General features: G+C 38.1%; 1 protein-coding gene and 1 long non-coding RNA gene across 3 annotated transcripts in view; one reads left to right on the top strand and one right to left on the bottom strand.

The window, feature by feature from the left end:
- Positions 1-14,933, bottom strand: part of LOC306669721 — a 91,378-nt gene that overhangs the window by 4,291 nt on the left and 72,154 nt on the right. The window contains exon 3 of one of the 2 annotated variants that reach the window (XR_013766213.1): positions 5,716-5,875. This is a non-coding gene — a long non-coding RNA (uncharacterized lncRNA). Of the gene's footprint in view, positions 1-5,047; positions 5,876-14,933 lie in introns of those variants that run through there. The other variant, XR_013766214.1, reaches the window with a different exon arrangement.
- LOC306669710 (uncharacterized protein) overlaps positions 1-14,933 on the top strand; it is a 130,774-nt gene that overhangs the window by 112,802 nt on the left and 3,039 nt on the right. The gene's annotated exons all lie outside the window — the stretch shown is intronic.

Raw genomic sequence — 14,933 nt, 5'->3', positions numbered from 1 at the left:
CCTGTTAAGGAAGTCTGATCCTAAGCCGACATGTTGAAGATTTGGACCTACTTTTTCTTTTATAAGATGCAGGGTCTCTGGTCTGATTTCAAGGTCCTTGATCCATTTTGAGTTGATTTTTGTGCAGGGTGAGAGATAGGGGTTTAGTTTCATTCTGTTGCATATGGATTTCCAGTTTTCCAAGCACCATTTGTTGAAGAAGCTACCTTTTCTCCATTGCATATTTTTGGCACCTTTGTCTAGTATAAGAGATTTGTATTTATTTGGGTTTGTGTCCATGTCCTCTATTCTGTACCATTGATCTACCTGTCTATTTGGTGCCAGTACCATGCCATTTTTATTACTATTGCTTTGTAGAATATTTGAGGTTCTGGTATTGCGATATCCCCTGTTTCATTCTTCCTGCTAAGGATTGCTTTAGCTATTCTGTGTTTCTTATTTTTCCAAATGAATTTCATGATTGCTTGCTCTATTTCTGTAAGGTATGTCATTGGGATTTTAGTTGGAATTGCATTGAATCTGTATAGCACTTTTGGTAGTATGGCCATTTTGACAATATTAATTCTGCCTATCCAAGAACATGGGAGAACTTTCCATCTTCTAAGGTCTTCCTTAATTTCTTTCTTCAATGTTTTGAAGTTTTCATTGTAGAGATCTTTTACCTCTTTGGTTAGATTGATTCCCAAGTATTTTATTTTTATTTTTTGAGGTTATTGCAAATGGAGTTGTTTCCCTCATTTCCCTTTCAGATGTTTCGTCACTTGCGTATAAAAATGCTTTAGATTTATGTGTGTTGATTTTATAGCCTGCTATTTTTTTGAATTCATTGATGAGGTCTAGAAGTTTTCTGGAGGAGGTTTTTGGATCTTCTAAATATAGAATCATGTCATCAGCAAATAGTGACAGGTTAAGTTCCTCTTTTCCTATTCGTATCCTTTTAATTTCTTTAGTCTGCCTAATTGCTCTGGCTAGAGTTTCGAGGACAATGTTGAATAGAAGTGGTGAAAGAGGACATCCCTGTCTTGTTCCCGTTTTTAAAGGGAATGGTTTCAGTTTTTCTCCATTAAGAATGATGTTGGCCATGGGCTTAGCATAAATAGCCTTTACAATGTTCAGGTATGTTCCTACTATCCCTATTTTTTCTAGTGTTTTGAGCATGAAGGGATGTTGTATTTTGTCGAACGCTTTTTCTGCGTCAATTGAAATAACCATATGATTTTTATCCTTAAGTCCATTGACATGATGGATTTCATTTATTGATTTACGGATGTTAAACCATCCTTGCATTCTGGGGATGAACCCCATTTGATCGTGGTGCACAATTTTCTTAATATGTTTTTGGATACAGTTTGCCAATATTTTGTTAAGGATCTTTGCATCTATATTCATCAAGGATATTGGTCTAAAATTTTCTTTCCTTGATGTGTCTTTGCCTGGTTTGGGTATGAGGGTGATATTAGCTTCATAGAATGAGTTCGGTAGGGTACCCTCCTTTTCTATTTCCTGGAATACTTTGAGAAGTATTGGAATGAGTTCTTCTTCAAAGGTCTTGTAGAACTCGGCTGAGAATCCATCTGGTCCTGGGCTTTTCTTGGATGGTAGATTTTTAATGGCTTCTTCTATTTCATTGCTTGATAATGTTCTATTTAAATTGTGTATGTCCTCCTGGTTCAGTTTGGGAGGAGCATATGTCTCTAGAAATTTGTCAATGTCTTTGGTAGTTTTTATTTTGTTGGAATACAGATTTTCAAAGTAGCTTCTCGTTATGTTCTGTATCTCAGTGGTGTCTGTCATGATATTTCCTTTTTCATCACAAATTTTAGTAATTTGAGTTTTCTCTCTCCTCTTTGTTAGTGTGGCTAAGGGTTTGTCTATTTTGTTTGCTTTTTTAAAGAACCAACTTTTTGTTTTGTCAATTTTTTGAATTGTTTCTTTTGTTTCAATTTCATTGATTTCAGCTCTGATTTTAATTATTTCCTGTCTTCTACTACTTTTGCTGTTATTCTGTTCTTCTTTTTTCTAGGGCTTTGAGATGTAATGTTAGGTCATTCAGTTGTTGACTTTTTATTCTTCTCTGGAATGCACTCCATGCAATGAATTTTCCTCTTAGTACCGCTTTCATAGTGTCCCAGAGATTTTGATATGTTGTATCATCATTTTCATTGATCTTTAAGAATTTTTAAATCTCCTCTCTGATGTTTTCTGTTATCCATGTTTCATTCAATAGCATATTATTTAGTCTCCAAGTTTTGGAGTAATTTCCCTTTTTTATTTTGTCACTGATTTTTTACTCTCATTCCATTATGATTTGATAGAACACAAGGCAGTATCTCAATTTTTTTGCATTTCCTAAGGGCTGCTTTGTGGCATAACATATGGTCTATTTTCAAGAAGGTTCCATGTGCTGCTGAGAAGAAAGTGAATCCGCTCTTTGATGGATGGAATATTTTATATATGTCTATTAAGACTAGGTTATTGATTGTGTTAGTGAGTTCTATGGTTTCTTTGGTTGGTTTTTGTTTGGAAGATCTATCTAGTGGTGACAGTGGTGATTAAAGTCACCCAGAATTATTGTGTTGTGGTCTATTTGATTCCTGTAATTGAGAAGGATTTGTTTGATGTACATGGATGCACCGTTGTTTGGGGCATAGATATTTACGATTGTTATGTCTTCCTGATTTATGGTTCCCTTAAGCAGTATGAAATGTCCTTCTTTATCCCTTCTGACTAACTTTGGCTTGAAGTCCACTTTATCTAATATAAGGATGGAAACCTCCGCTTTTTTACTGAGTCCATGTGCGTGGTAGGTTTTTCCCCATCATTTCACCTTTAGTCTGTGGATGTCTTTTTCTATGAGATGAGTCTCTTGCAAGCAGCATATTGTTGGGTCTTTCTTTTTAATCCATTCTACCAGTCTATGTCTTTTGATTGATGAGTTTAGGCCATTAACGTTCAGGGTTTTTATTGAGATATGTTGTATTCCCAGTCATTTGGCTTATTTTTGGTTTTTAAGTTGGCTTGGTTTCTCCTTTGAGTGGTTTTTTCTCTAAGGTAGTTCCTTTGCTGACCTACATTGTTGTTTTTCATTTCCTCCTCATGGAATATTTTGTTGAGAACATTCTGTAGCACAGGCTTTCTATTTATAAATTCTTTTAACTTTTGTTTATCATGGAAGGATTTTATTTCATCTTCAAATGTGAAGGTTAGTTTTGCTGGGTATAGGATTCTTGGTTGGCAACCATGTTCTTTCAGAGCTTGTAATATGTTGCTCCAGTCCCTTCTACCTTTTAGAGTCTGGGTTGAGAAGTCGGCTGCTATCCATATTGGTCTCCCCCATATGTAATCTGATGCTTTTCTCTTGTGGACTTCAAAATCCTATCTTTATTTTGAATGTTTGGCATTTTCATTATAATGTGCCTTGGTGAGGATCTGTTGTGATTCTATGCATTTGGTGTTCTGTAAACCTCTTGTATTTGACTTTCCATTTCATTCTTCAGGTTTGGGAAATTTTCTGATATTATTTCATTGAATAGGTTGTTCATTCCTTTGGTTTGTATCTCTGTGCCTTCCTCAATCCCAGTAATTCTTAAATTTGGTCTTTTCATGATGTCCCATAGTTCTTGGAGATTCTGTTCATGATTTCTTACCATCTTCTCTGTTTGGGCAGCTTTATTTTCAAGATTAAAAATTTTGTCTTCATTGTCTGAAGTTCTGTCTTCCAAGTGGTCTAGTCTTTTGGTGATGCTTTCCATTGAGTTTTTTATTTGGTTTATTGTTTCCTTCATTTCAAGGATTTCTGTTTGTTTGTTTGTTTTTTTTTTTTTTGAGAATCTCTATCTCTTTGTTGAAATGATCTTTTGCTTCCTGCAGTTGCTCTTTCAGCTTATTGGTATTATTATTCATTGCCTGCATTTGCTCTCTTATCTCATCCTTTACTTCGGGAATCATCTTAATCATGTGTAATCTGAAGTCCTTTTCTGACATTTCTTCTAACATACTGTCATTGGATTCTATTACTATAGAATCTAGATTTGTTTGGATCATTTTCTTCCCTTGTTTTTTCATGTTGTTCATGTATCTTCCCCTCTAGCAGTGCAGATCCTGGGGTATTGCAGTTTTCCCCCTATAGGCTTATAGTGGCCCTATAGGTTTCCAAAACCTTTTCTTTAAAGGGAGATCAATATTAGGAGTGCCCAATTCAGACACTATGCAATCCTAGACCAAATAGCCCCTATGAGGACAATAACAAAATTGTCATAATAAACAAAATGAGTTGAAATATTATCTTCAGTAAAACAAACAGATTTGCAATAAGGTCAGCAGTTTCTAATGGAGGACAAAGAGGATGCAGAGGGATGTAGAATGTGGCTGTTAATGGGATAAGAAAAGATTATACAGAAGATAATAAAAAGGGTGAGAGTGTAATCAAAAGAAATTGGATGTTAGCATGCAAAAAAGAGAGAAAAAGACTCTGAGTGAACAGGTAAACAAAAGGAAAAGAGAGCAAGAAAAGTAAAGAAATAAAGACTTAAATTTTTTCAATAAGGAGAAAAAAGAAAATCTATAGTATAACAGTCATATAGTATTTAAACCTCCCAGTGTTCAGTAGCCTGATGCCTGAGAGGTACCTGACAATGAGCTTCAAGTCTCCAGCAGGCGTCTCAGGATGGGATTTTCCCCACCTAAAGATCAGAGCTGTGGCTTCCAGGATTATCCAAGATGGCCGCTCTGGCTTCCAAATGTGTTGGCAAATGGGGAGCTGCAGCTCAGTGTGTGGACGTGGTCAGCTGGAGGTCCTGGAGGTGGGGTGCTGTTGGTCCAGCAGGGGTCCTGGAGTTCGGGTGTGTTTGGTGTAGTTGTGGGATCCTGGAGGCCAGGTGCAATCAGTCAGTCTGGGGTCCCGGTGATAGGATGGAGTCAGTTGGACTGGGTGTCCTGGCATCAGGGAGCAGTCAGTTGATGTGAGGGCCCCAGAGGCAGGGAGTGATCAGTCGGGCTGAGGGATCCTGGAGATGGAGTCAGTCAGTCCGGCCAGGGGGCCTAAGGGGCCTGGCTGTTGTCTCAAAATGGTGGCAGCCATGTGTAATCAAACCTGCAGGTACTGTAACAGTGAACTTCCAGGCAACAGTAGGCAGCTGGTGCTCCACTGGCGGTTGGCGATCAGTTTGCTGACTGTTGTCGGACGATTGGGAGGTGAACCTCGTGCGTTGGGTGATGGATAGGTGTAAGGCAGGCAATGGACAGGCGAGAGGCAGGCAAATGGCGGATGATAGGTGCCTGACAGTCTGCACTTAAAAAACGCGTGGATATGCTGGCAGACTGCAGGTGATCACAGCAGACAAATGGGGTAAACAGCAGGGTATCAATAAGCAGCAAAAACTGCCTCACCAAGAAACAGATATCCTCTGCTTGAAACCAGAGCTATGGAGCCACAAGGAACGCAGCCTCCCTCTATCCGCCATCTTGGATCTGCATCACAGCCATTTTAAGCATACAGTTCAGTGGTAAATTTATCCATAACGTTATGAAAAGATCACTAGCATCCATCTTCATAAGTCTTTTCATTTCTTTTGTAGCAAATTTTTTTTGTGATTTTTTTTAGTGATTCTCAAAGTCTTGGTAAGGATACAAATGAATGCTTTCACTTTCAGATTCTTTTCCTTTGCACCTCTGATCAAGTCAGCACATAGTTTGTTCAGGGATTTCACGTTTTACTTGGTTAGGGAAATTACAATTTAATGAATTGCTGCTTCTGCTGTCATGGGTGTCTTTCTGATGTCTTTAATACCAGATGTGGCTTGAAAATAAGTAGTGGTGAGTCAGGAGCTGGAGCATGGGAATAGAACTCTGAATTCTCAGAAAACCTGAAGATACTCTAAACAGACGATGAACAAAAAGAAAGGTTGCATTTAGTTTTGTCATGTACCTTGCATGCATTTATCCACATTTTTTATTGGTGCAGTATAGTTGTACATAATGATGGAATTTGTTGTTTCATACTTCCTGCGTGAATTTTTAACATATTCCGTATCAAAATAATCTGTTGTGTATACATATTTATTTTTCAGGTTTTCTTAAAGGAAATACATTTTATCTATTTATCTATTCATTTATTTTTGTGATACTGGGGATTGAATTGAGGGGTGCTTTACCACAGAGCTACATCCCCAGACCTTTTAATTTTTAATTTTGAGATGAAGTCTTGTTAAATTGCCTAGGTTACCCTTAAACTTGTGACCCTCCTGTCTCAGCCTGCAGAGTTGCTGGAATTTCAGGTGAGCACCCCTGTGCTGGGCTGAGAGAGTACATTTTAAGAAACACATAGTTATAATAGCTCAAATGATTTATAAGTTTGTGAGTGCAGAATAAGCAGGAGAATATTAACTGAGGCCATCTTGGTATTTTGAATTTCTACATAACAAACTGCAGCCTTAGTACACAAACAAAAAAAAAAAAGTCTAACAAGAAGTACATATTTTTGTAACAAATAACCCGAGTTTAATCTATTATAAACAACTGAAATTAAGCCAGTCATGGGCAACCATTCAATGACACCATGCCCAAAAGAGGCAAATGCCTACCTGTAATCAATCGTGTGATTGCTCCTCTTTGCTTCCATGTTTAGCTTAGAAAAATCTCACCATTAATATTACTGGGTAGATTTCTCTGGACCTCTTCTAGTTCTGAGTACTGCCCTATTCATAAATCCTTTGTTCATCTCCATTAAAGTTATTGTCTAAAGTTTTTCTTTAAACAAGGGAAATCAATGAGTTTAGTTTGAAAATGTAGGCTTTGAATTACTGGCAAGACAACAGATGGATTGGTTGATTTATATGAAGTCTTAGAATAGTGTTGAACAGACAGTAAGAATAATGTGTTAGGTCTTACAATGATTATTATGTTGGATTTAAACATTTGATGAAAACCTATTCACTCCTCCGTCTGGAGGTCTGATGGTTGTACCCAGTGATTTAAAGAGTAACAAAGCAAACCAACCAGCCAACCAACCAACCAACAAAAACCAAACAGTTTTCCTGTCTGAAGCAGAATACATTTCCTAACTTCTATTCCCATCTTGACTTGATGCATTTAATTACAGATCTTTTGAGACTAGAAATCCTGACTGTATTTCTGAGTATTACAGATGTCAAACACTGTTCAAACACTACACTGGCAATTTGTAGAGTTTTCTTCTCAGTAAATTACCATCTAGTTCAGTTTATCTTAAGTATACTTTGGTGGCAATGCCACCAAATTATGTAAATCTTAGCTTTATTAACTTAATATATTCTGACTATGGTGCTTCTTCAAATTAGAGACAATTTAAATGTTTTAAAATACTTTATTATGTGTTACTTTTGCTGAGTACTAAAGCATGCAAAATGCATTTGGAGCACATCATTGAATAAAAGTGTAGTTATCTTCATTTCATTTATGTTAATTGAGCTTTATTTTCTGGAAAACATTTTCATAATTCGATTTTATTCTTTACAAACAGGTTGGGAGAAAATAAAAGGCAATTAATTTTGACAGATGCCATTTTTATTGGTATATTTCATATATAGTAATTTAAATCACTCAGTAATTCTTGAGTAATTATATAATGAAAGAATACAGAGAGTCGAAGTTCCAAATCTTGAGAAAAAGTAGCATTTGTTTTCAGTTTAATTGAGCCATAATACATAAAGTCACCATATATTTATCCATCATTAATCCCTCACTATGAACTATCCATTGTGGGGAAGATGTTTCTGTTCTCTTTTCTGTAAGCAGTAATTTCACTGAGGAAGGAGGATCACGAGTTCAAAGTCAGCCTCCGCAATTTAACCAGGCCCTACATAACTCAGCGAGGACTTGTTTCTAAATAATATACAAACAAACAAACAAAAAAAACAGACTGGGGATGTGACTCAGTGGTTAAGCGCTCCAGAGTTCAATCCCTGGTACCATCAAAACAAAACAAAACCCAAAACCAAAAACCAAAAACAAAAACAAAAACAGGAGAGGATAAAAGGTAAAAACAATGTAATTGAGCTGGGTGTGGTGCTGCATTGCATGTCTGTATTCTCAGTCACTTTGGAGGCTGAGGCAGGAGGATCACAAGTTTGATGGACTAAATTGTGATAAGCAACTTAGCAAGTCCTTGTCTCAAAATAAAATGATAAGGACTAGGGATGTAGTTTAGTGGTAAGGCACCCCTGAGTTCAATCTCTATACCGCAAAAAAAAAAAAAAACCACGACCCTTCCCGTCCCCCGCAAACCAAAGCAAAGCAAAGCAAAGCAAACCAAACAAACCAAACACAACAGTGTAAAGAAGCAAAAAAAAAAAAAAAAAAAAAAAAAAAAAAAATATATATATATATATATATAGAGAGAGAGAGAGAGAGAGAGAGAGAGAGAGTGGTAGTGATATGAAGAAAATGAAATCTGATGATGGGATGGAGAAAATTTCTTCCATTACCAAAATAACTATTTTTCTTTTATTTCTGTTAATAAAAACTTGTAACTCATGTGATTATCATCTGTCTTAATGCTCAGTAATAATTTGTTGACATTATTGAGCATGTTATTTGTGCCAGGCACTCTGGTTAGCACTTATAAACATCACCTCATCTAATCTTCAATGCTCTCCAAAAAGTGAGTGTTTAATAACAGTAATATGTTTGCATTTCATTCATTAGGACACTGAAATATGGAAATGTGTGTAGTCTTACCTCAGACCACGTAGGTTGTAAAAGGCACAGATGGGACTTAAATACAAATTAATAGGACTCTAGAGTTGTACTATTCAATACAGTAGCCACTAGTAGAAACTTGTGGATATTTAAATGTAAATGAACTAAAATGTAAATTTCAGTCCTGATCACACTAGCTGCATTTTAAGTGCTCCAAAACCATATGTGGTAGTGAAAGAATGGACATTTTTTTAAGCTGTCTGTTTTATCTCAACTCCCTAAGGTCTCCCTCCCAGTGATGGGAACAAAGCCCTTAAAGCTGTTCCAGGAAACAGCCCCAAACAGAGAGTAAAACAGTAAATTGAGCAAGATAGTGCTCAGACAGTTAAGATATATAGGATATAAGATTACCAGAAACTGTTGACCAGAAACTACGCCCTGTTGTAAAACATTGTGAAACATGTTGTATGTTATCGGCAAACCCAGACCCCCTTTGGAATTTCCCGGCGGCTTTGTTCCCCTTTTCCCTCCTGTGTGCGACCCCTCCCGATGTGTGGTTTCTGCCTTTATAAACGTGTAAGATTTTCTGCTCGGGACTCGACTCCTTGACTCCTGCGTGAGTCACGAGTTGGGTCCCAGCGGGCTGGAATAAAAGCCTCTTGCGGTTTGCATCAAGTGACGCCTCCTGCGGTTGATTGGGGTTGCCATCGATCCGTGGGACAGAGTTAGGGTCTCCTTTTTGGGGGTCTTACAGTAGGGGGTACCATATCAGACTGCACAGCGAACACGATCCACAATCTTCCATGACTGTAAAGTTTTACTGGACATTACTGCCCAGAAATCAGCTCTCATCCACTTGACTATAATTCTCCCTCCTCTCATTATATGAAAAAATTTTAAAGGAAACTGCCTAGGTTTTTAGTCTTTTCCTTACAAGGGAATAGTACAAATATTTCTTGAGGGTTTTGTGTTATGAGACTAAATAAATCTTAAATGCCTCTTATGGGATTTCTCTATATTCCCCTTTTCTCCTTATAGCGTAGTGTTTGATTTTAGAGAAGTCCAAAGTTTTTGTATTACTCTAAAATTTACATGTCTGCTCTATAATGGAAATAAGTCACTGGTGGTGTGTCCCTGAAGGGTTTTCTTTGTCCTCCACGGCCTCTGCCCACCCACTCCTCTCTGTCTGGGCCTCCCCACCCCTGCCTTCCCCCTCCATCTCACTCCCTTTAACTAGGTCCACCTTTTAAAATTTCCAGCAACTTCTAATTACACCACCAGCTGGGGACTAAATCTTTTTAATATGTGCTTTGGGGAGAACATTTCAGATTCAAATCACAATTGACTTTGAGCATGCTATTTAAAAAGAGAAAAATATAATAAAATATCAGAAGATAATCCATTTATCACATTTTTTCATTGTTGCCTTTTTCCTCTGTTCCTCCAATTTAAAAATAGTTTATTAAATACCTGCTGTGAGCAAAACTACCGATTATGCATATTAGGGTTAAAGCTATAATAAAGTAAGTTTCCAACTCTCAGGAGCTCAGATAAGGCAAAGGCAGATACATAAAACTACAGACAAGATAAAGTCACTGCTAGAAGCAACATATTGGTAAGATGCAAGGGGATTCCAGGTGAGGCAGGGAGAGTGAAGGATCAAAAAAGTTTTAATTGAGAAATTTCCACTAGAGTTGAGGCTGGAAGGATGGATATGGGATTTAGAAAAACTGAGTTGGGAACAGGACAAAGGAGGAAAATGGAAAAGCAAGGAGCATAATGATTCAGAACCTGGCTCTGCAGCTGGGCCTGCCTGGGACCACATCTGGGCTTTGCTACCTACCAAATGTTTGATCATAGGCAAAGTGCCACAGGTTCCTCACCACTAAAACCTGGTAACAGTAATGCTGCCTAATTGTGTTGTAAACAAGTTAATAATGTAAAACCCTTAAAAGAGGGTCTGGTGCATAATAGAGACTATTTTTTGAGTCAAGGGCTCAGGTTCAAGTCAACTTTTCACCTCATCCTCCCAAGAACCTGGGGCTACAGGTGTGCACCACCATGCCCAGATCCCATGAAAAAGAGTCTCTGGGAGTTAGTTATGGTAATTATGATCCAAAACATTGCACATATTGAGTTTATATAGGAAATAACAAATTGAATTTGCTTAGAACATAGAATGTGTGATGAGGTGGGAAGGTAGGAAGATAAAAATATTAAGGATTGCCTTGAATGTCCATCTCAGACACGAGGCTATTTTTCCCCCTACAAACATTAGGGAGCTATTGAAAGTTTTGAGCAGTTGAGAAGCACGAAAAAAGCTTGGGCGTGGTGGCACATGCCTGTAATCACAGAGGCTCCAAAGGCTGAGGCAGGAGGATCCCAATTCTAAGCCAACCTCTGACTTAGAGAGGCCCTAAGCAACTTAGTGAGACCCTGTCTCAAGATAAAAAGGGCTGTGAATGTAGCTCAGTGGTTAAGCACTACTAAGCACTACTGGGTTCATTCCCTGGTACCAAAAAGGAAAAAAGAAAAAAAAAAAAAAAAAAAAAGGAAAGAGAAGGAGGAGGAGAAGGAGGAGGAGGAGGAAAAAGAAGAAAAAAGAAACATAATTGATCTAGTCATATATTCAGATAAATTCTCAAATTAAGTAATTTATTGTCGTTTTACCAATCTCTTTAATAAGTTACTTACTAAAGTTATATTCAATGGCTAGGAATCCTGATGTGTTAATTTGTTATTTTGGGATTGGGGTAGGGGATGAGTTTGTTTATATTCACATGGTTGTGTAGCTGTTGCTTTTATAACAAAGCAGAAGAATCTGTGATTGATGTCTGAGAACTGGGCACTTTATAGCTTTCCATTAAGCAGTGTTGAAGACATACCTCCTCGGACATTGTCTGATAGATAATATGTTTATTTAAAAAACACATACGACTATATCTATATATGCACCATAGATACTTATTTTGCCTGCATTTGATGTGAACTGTCCCCATCCCCCCCAAAATAGAAGACATACTCCTTATCGTTTTGAAGCTTATAGTCTACTGGGCATGACAAACATTTATGATAAATTCTACCCAACAGGAGCAGCTAGTTGGAATCTTGGATTTAGAGAGATGTGAAAGCTGAGACCAGACAGATGATTTAGAATTTGCTAGGCAGAAAGAGGCTATGGGTTTCAGAAAGAAGGAAGAAGATGTGTAGAGACCTAGAGGTGAGAGAAATGTGGGGAGGGTTTTATAAGTCTGTAAATATGGATGGGAATATCATTCATCAGTACAAACACTTTCACCTCCCATTCCTGAAGTTTGATTATGGAGAGTGTCACAAAATCAGGCAGGCTGCATGAAGCCTGTGGGCTCTGCCTGCTTATCAATGCATTAGATTCTTCCCTAATGATCCTTCAGGAAGGGAAAGATACTTAAGAAATAAATCAGTACAAACCTAAGGAGGTAGCTTGGGTTAATAATCTGAAACCCAGGTGAGGGGGAGGGTATTCATAATACATGTCAGGAATTGGACTTGGAAGGGAGAGAACCCAAGCAACAGGGTTAGGAGTCATGTTTACCAGTGTGTGGGAGGGTATTTTGTATCCATATATTGTTGCACAGTGAACTTCAAATACAGGATGTTCTAGAGCATTTTGGTTTTATAATATTAGATTAACCCACTGTTCTCTAATGCTTTATTTTTATGGCTCTGCGTGACATGTAGTAAGCACTCCATAAATATTTGCTATTATTATCATTTCATCATTAAGGGCAATATGATTCAAGGTAATTTAACAGTGGAGTCATTTAGACTGGCACAGTTGAAAACCATCACAATAACAGATCTTGATTCTTCTTTCTATCTCCCACAACCATCTTATTATTCATGGCTATTTCTACACAAAGGGATTCAGAAAGACATGACACAACTTTAGTGAGAGGTTAGTGTTGGGAGTTATATGGTTTTGATTCTCTGAACAAGATCTAATTCCATCACTGCTCTTAAACAGCAAGTGTTGGTGAATTGCGCACCAGGGGATTTTTCAATAAAAACATTGATGGGGGACTATGCAAGTTAGATTGAATTGGTTAAAATATCAAAGCAAAGTTGCTACTCTGAGTAGAGCATACTTAAGAAATAAATTGAAAGATAAATTGATGTGTGAGTTTAAAGGCAGCTACGAATGGCTTGGGAGTGGATGATAAAACACCTGGGACTTGGAGTTGGCTGTGGTGGCACACACCTGTAATCCCAGCTACTCAGAAGGATGAAGCAGGAGGTCCCAAATTCGAAGCCAGCCTTGGCAACTGTTTTAGTCAGCTTTTTCGCTTCTGGGACTGAAAGACAAGAACAACTATGAAGAAAGTTGTATTTGGTGGCTCATGATTTCAGAGTTCTCAATCCATAGACAACCAGTTCCATTCCTTGAGGCTTGAGATGAGGCAGGACACCATGGTGGTACAGTGTGATGGAGGGAAGTGGCTCACATGGTGATCAGAAAGCAGAGAGAGAGACTCCAATTGGCAGATATGAAATATACACCCCAAATGCACACCCCCAATGACCCAGCTCCTCCAGCCACTCCCTACTTGCCTTCAGTTTCCACTCAGTTAATCCCATCAGGGGATTAATTCACTGATTGGGTTAAGGCTCTCATAACCCAATCATTTCACCTCTAAACCTTCTTGCATTGTCTCACACGTGAGATTTTTGGGGATACTTCACATCCAAACCATAACAGCATCTAGTGAGATCCTGCTTAAAAAAAAAATAAAGTGCTGGGGACATAGCTCAGTGGTAGAGCACTTGCCTAACATGCTCAAGGCCTGGGTTCCATTTCCAGTGCTGCAAAAACAAACCAACAAAGAAACAAACTAACCTTGGGCCTAGAGATATTGGGAAGACTAAAAATGGAAATGAAATAAACCCCCTTCCTTCACTACTCTATCCCAAGATCACCAATAAAAACATCACCCACCCCAACCCCCACAAACTTTTCAGATTATGGAAAGGAAATATTTATATTTTTATTTTGTATAAAATCATGGTTTTGGCAGGTGTAAAGAAGAGAATTTTCTAATTAGTCATATGTGTTGTACTTATTATAAATAGATTTTTAAAAAGTGTTCTTTGTACCATGTTTGTGGAGAAAAAATTTGAATAGTATTAAATTGCTTAATTCATATACACCTAGCACCTTCTAAACACTGGGACACAGAAGTGAATAACAGACAAAATGACTTCTTGTCAAAAGAAGAAGATATCATTAATCGAATAACTACATAAGTCAATGTCAAAACATAAGAGTGATAAGAAGTGTATGTTTCTCTGAGATTGTGTAGTGGGGCATTCGATGTGGCTTGGGTAAAGGAAGTCTCTCCTCTGAAAGTGTTGGTTTGATTCAGATCTGAAGGATAAGTGGGAATTAAACAGAGAGGGAAGGTGAGCCGGGGGAGTGGAGAAGTATGGCTCAGACCAGCAGAAGAGCACATGCAAAGACCTTCTGTTGAATGGGAGCCTGATATGTTAGAGGATCTGGGAACAGGCCACCATGGTGGAGCTCAGAACGTGGGGTGTACACAGAGCAAGATGAGGTTATGGATGTGCATTAAGGGTCAATTATAAATCCCTGAGTTTAGCTGGCACATGGCTACTTGGAATAAAGCCTTCATTTTTCAGCTCTGTTTTGACTGAGTTTAGTGACACAGCTGATTTTGGGTCAGTGGGGTATAAGTAGAAGAATAGATTGCATTTCCTAGGAAGTGCTTTACCCATTATTTGTGTTACTGGGAATTCAACCCAGGGTATGGTGCATGCTGGCCAACCATTCTACCACTGAGTGACATCCCCAGGTTGTCCTCTAACTTTTGATCCTCCTGCCTTTGATCTCTTAGTAGTTGGGATTACAGATATGCACCTCTGTGCTCCCTAAGGATTGTTTTTAAAGTTATTAGACAGGATCTTTTCTCCTACTTCTTTCCTTTTGTTGGAAGAAATTTGGATAAGGTAGTTGGGGGCTCAAGCAGCCATTTTTTTTTTTTTTTTTTGATTCATTGTACATAAATGGGGTACAACTTTCATTTCTCTGGTTGTACGCAAAGCAGTTACACCATTTGTGTATTCATACATGTACATAGGGTAATGATGTTTGTCTCATTCTATTATCTTTCCTTCCCCCCGCCCCTACCCCACCCCTCATTTTCCTCTATACTATCCATCCTTCCTCCATTCTTGCCTCCCCTCCATCCGCCTCACCGCAT

The sequence above is a fragment of the Sciurus vulgaris genome (assembly GCF_902686455.1).
Source record: "Sciurus vulgaris genome assembly, chromosome: 9".
Taxonomy (NCBI): Eukaryota; Metazoa; Chordata; class Mammalia; order Rodentia; family Sciuridae; genus Sciurus; species Sciurus vulgaris.
This window is presented reverse-complemented; position numbering and strand designations above follow the sequence as displayed.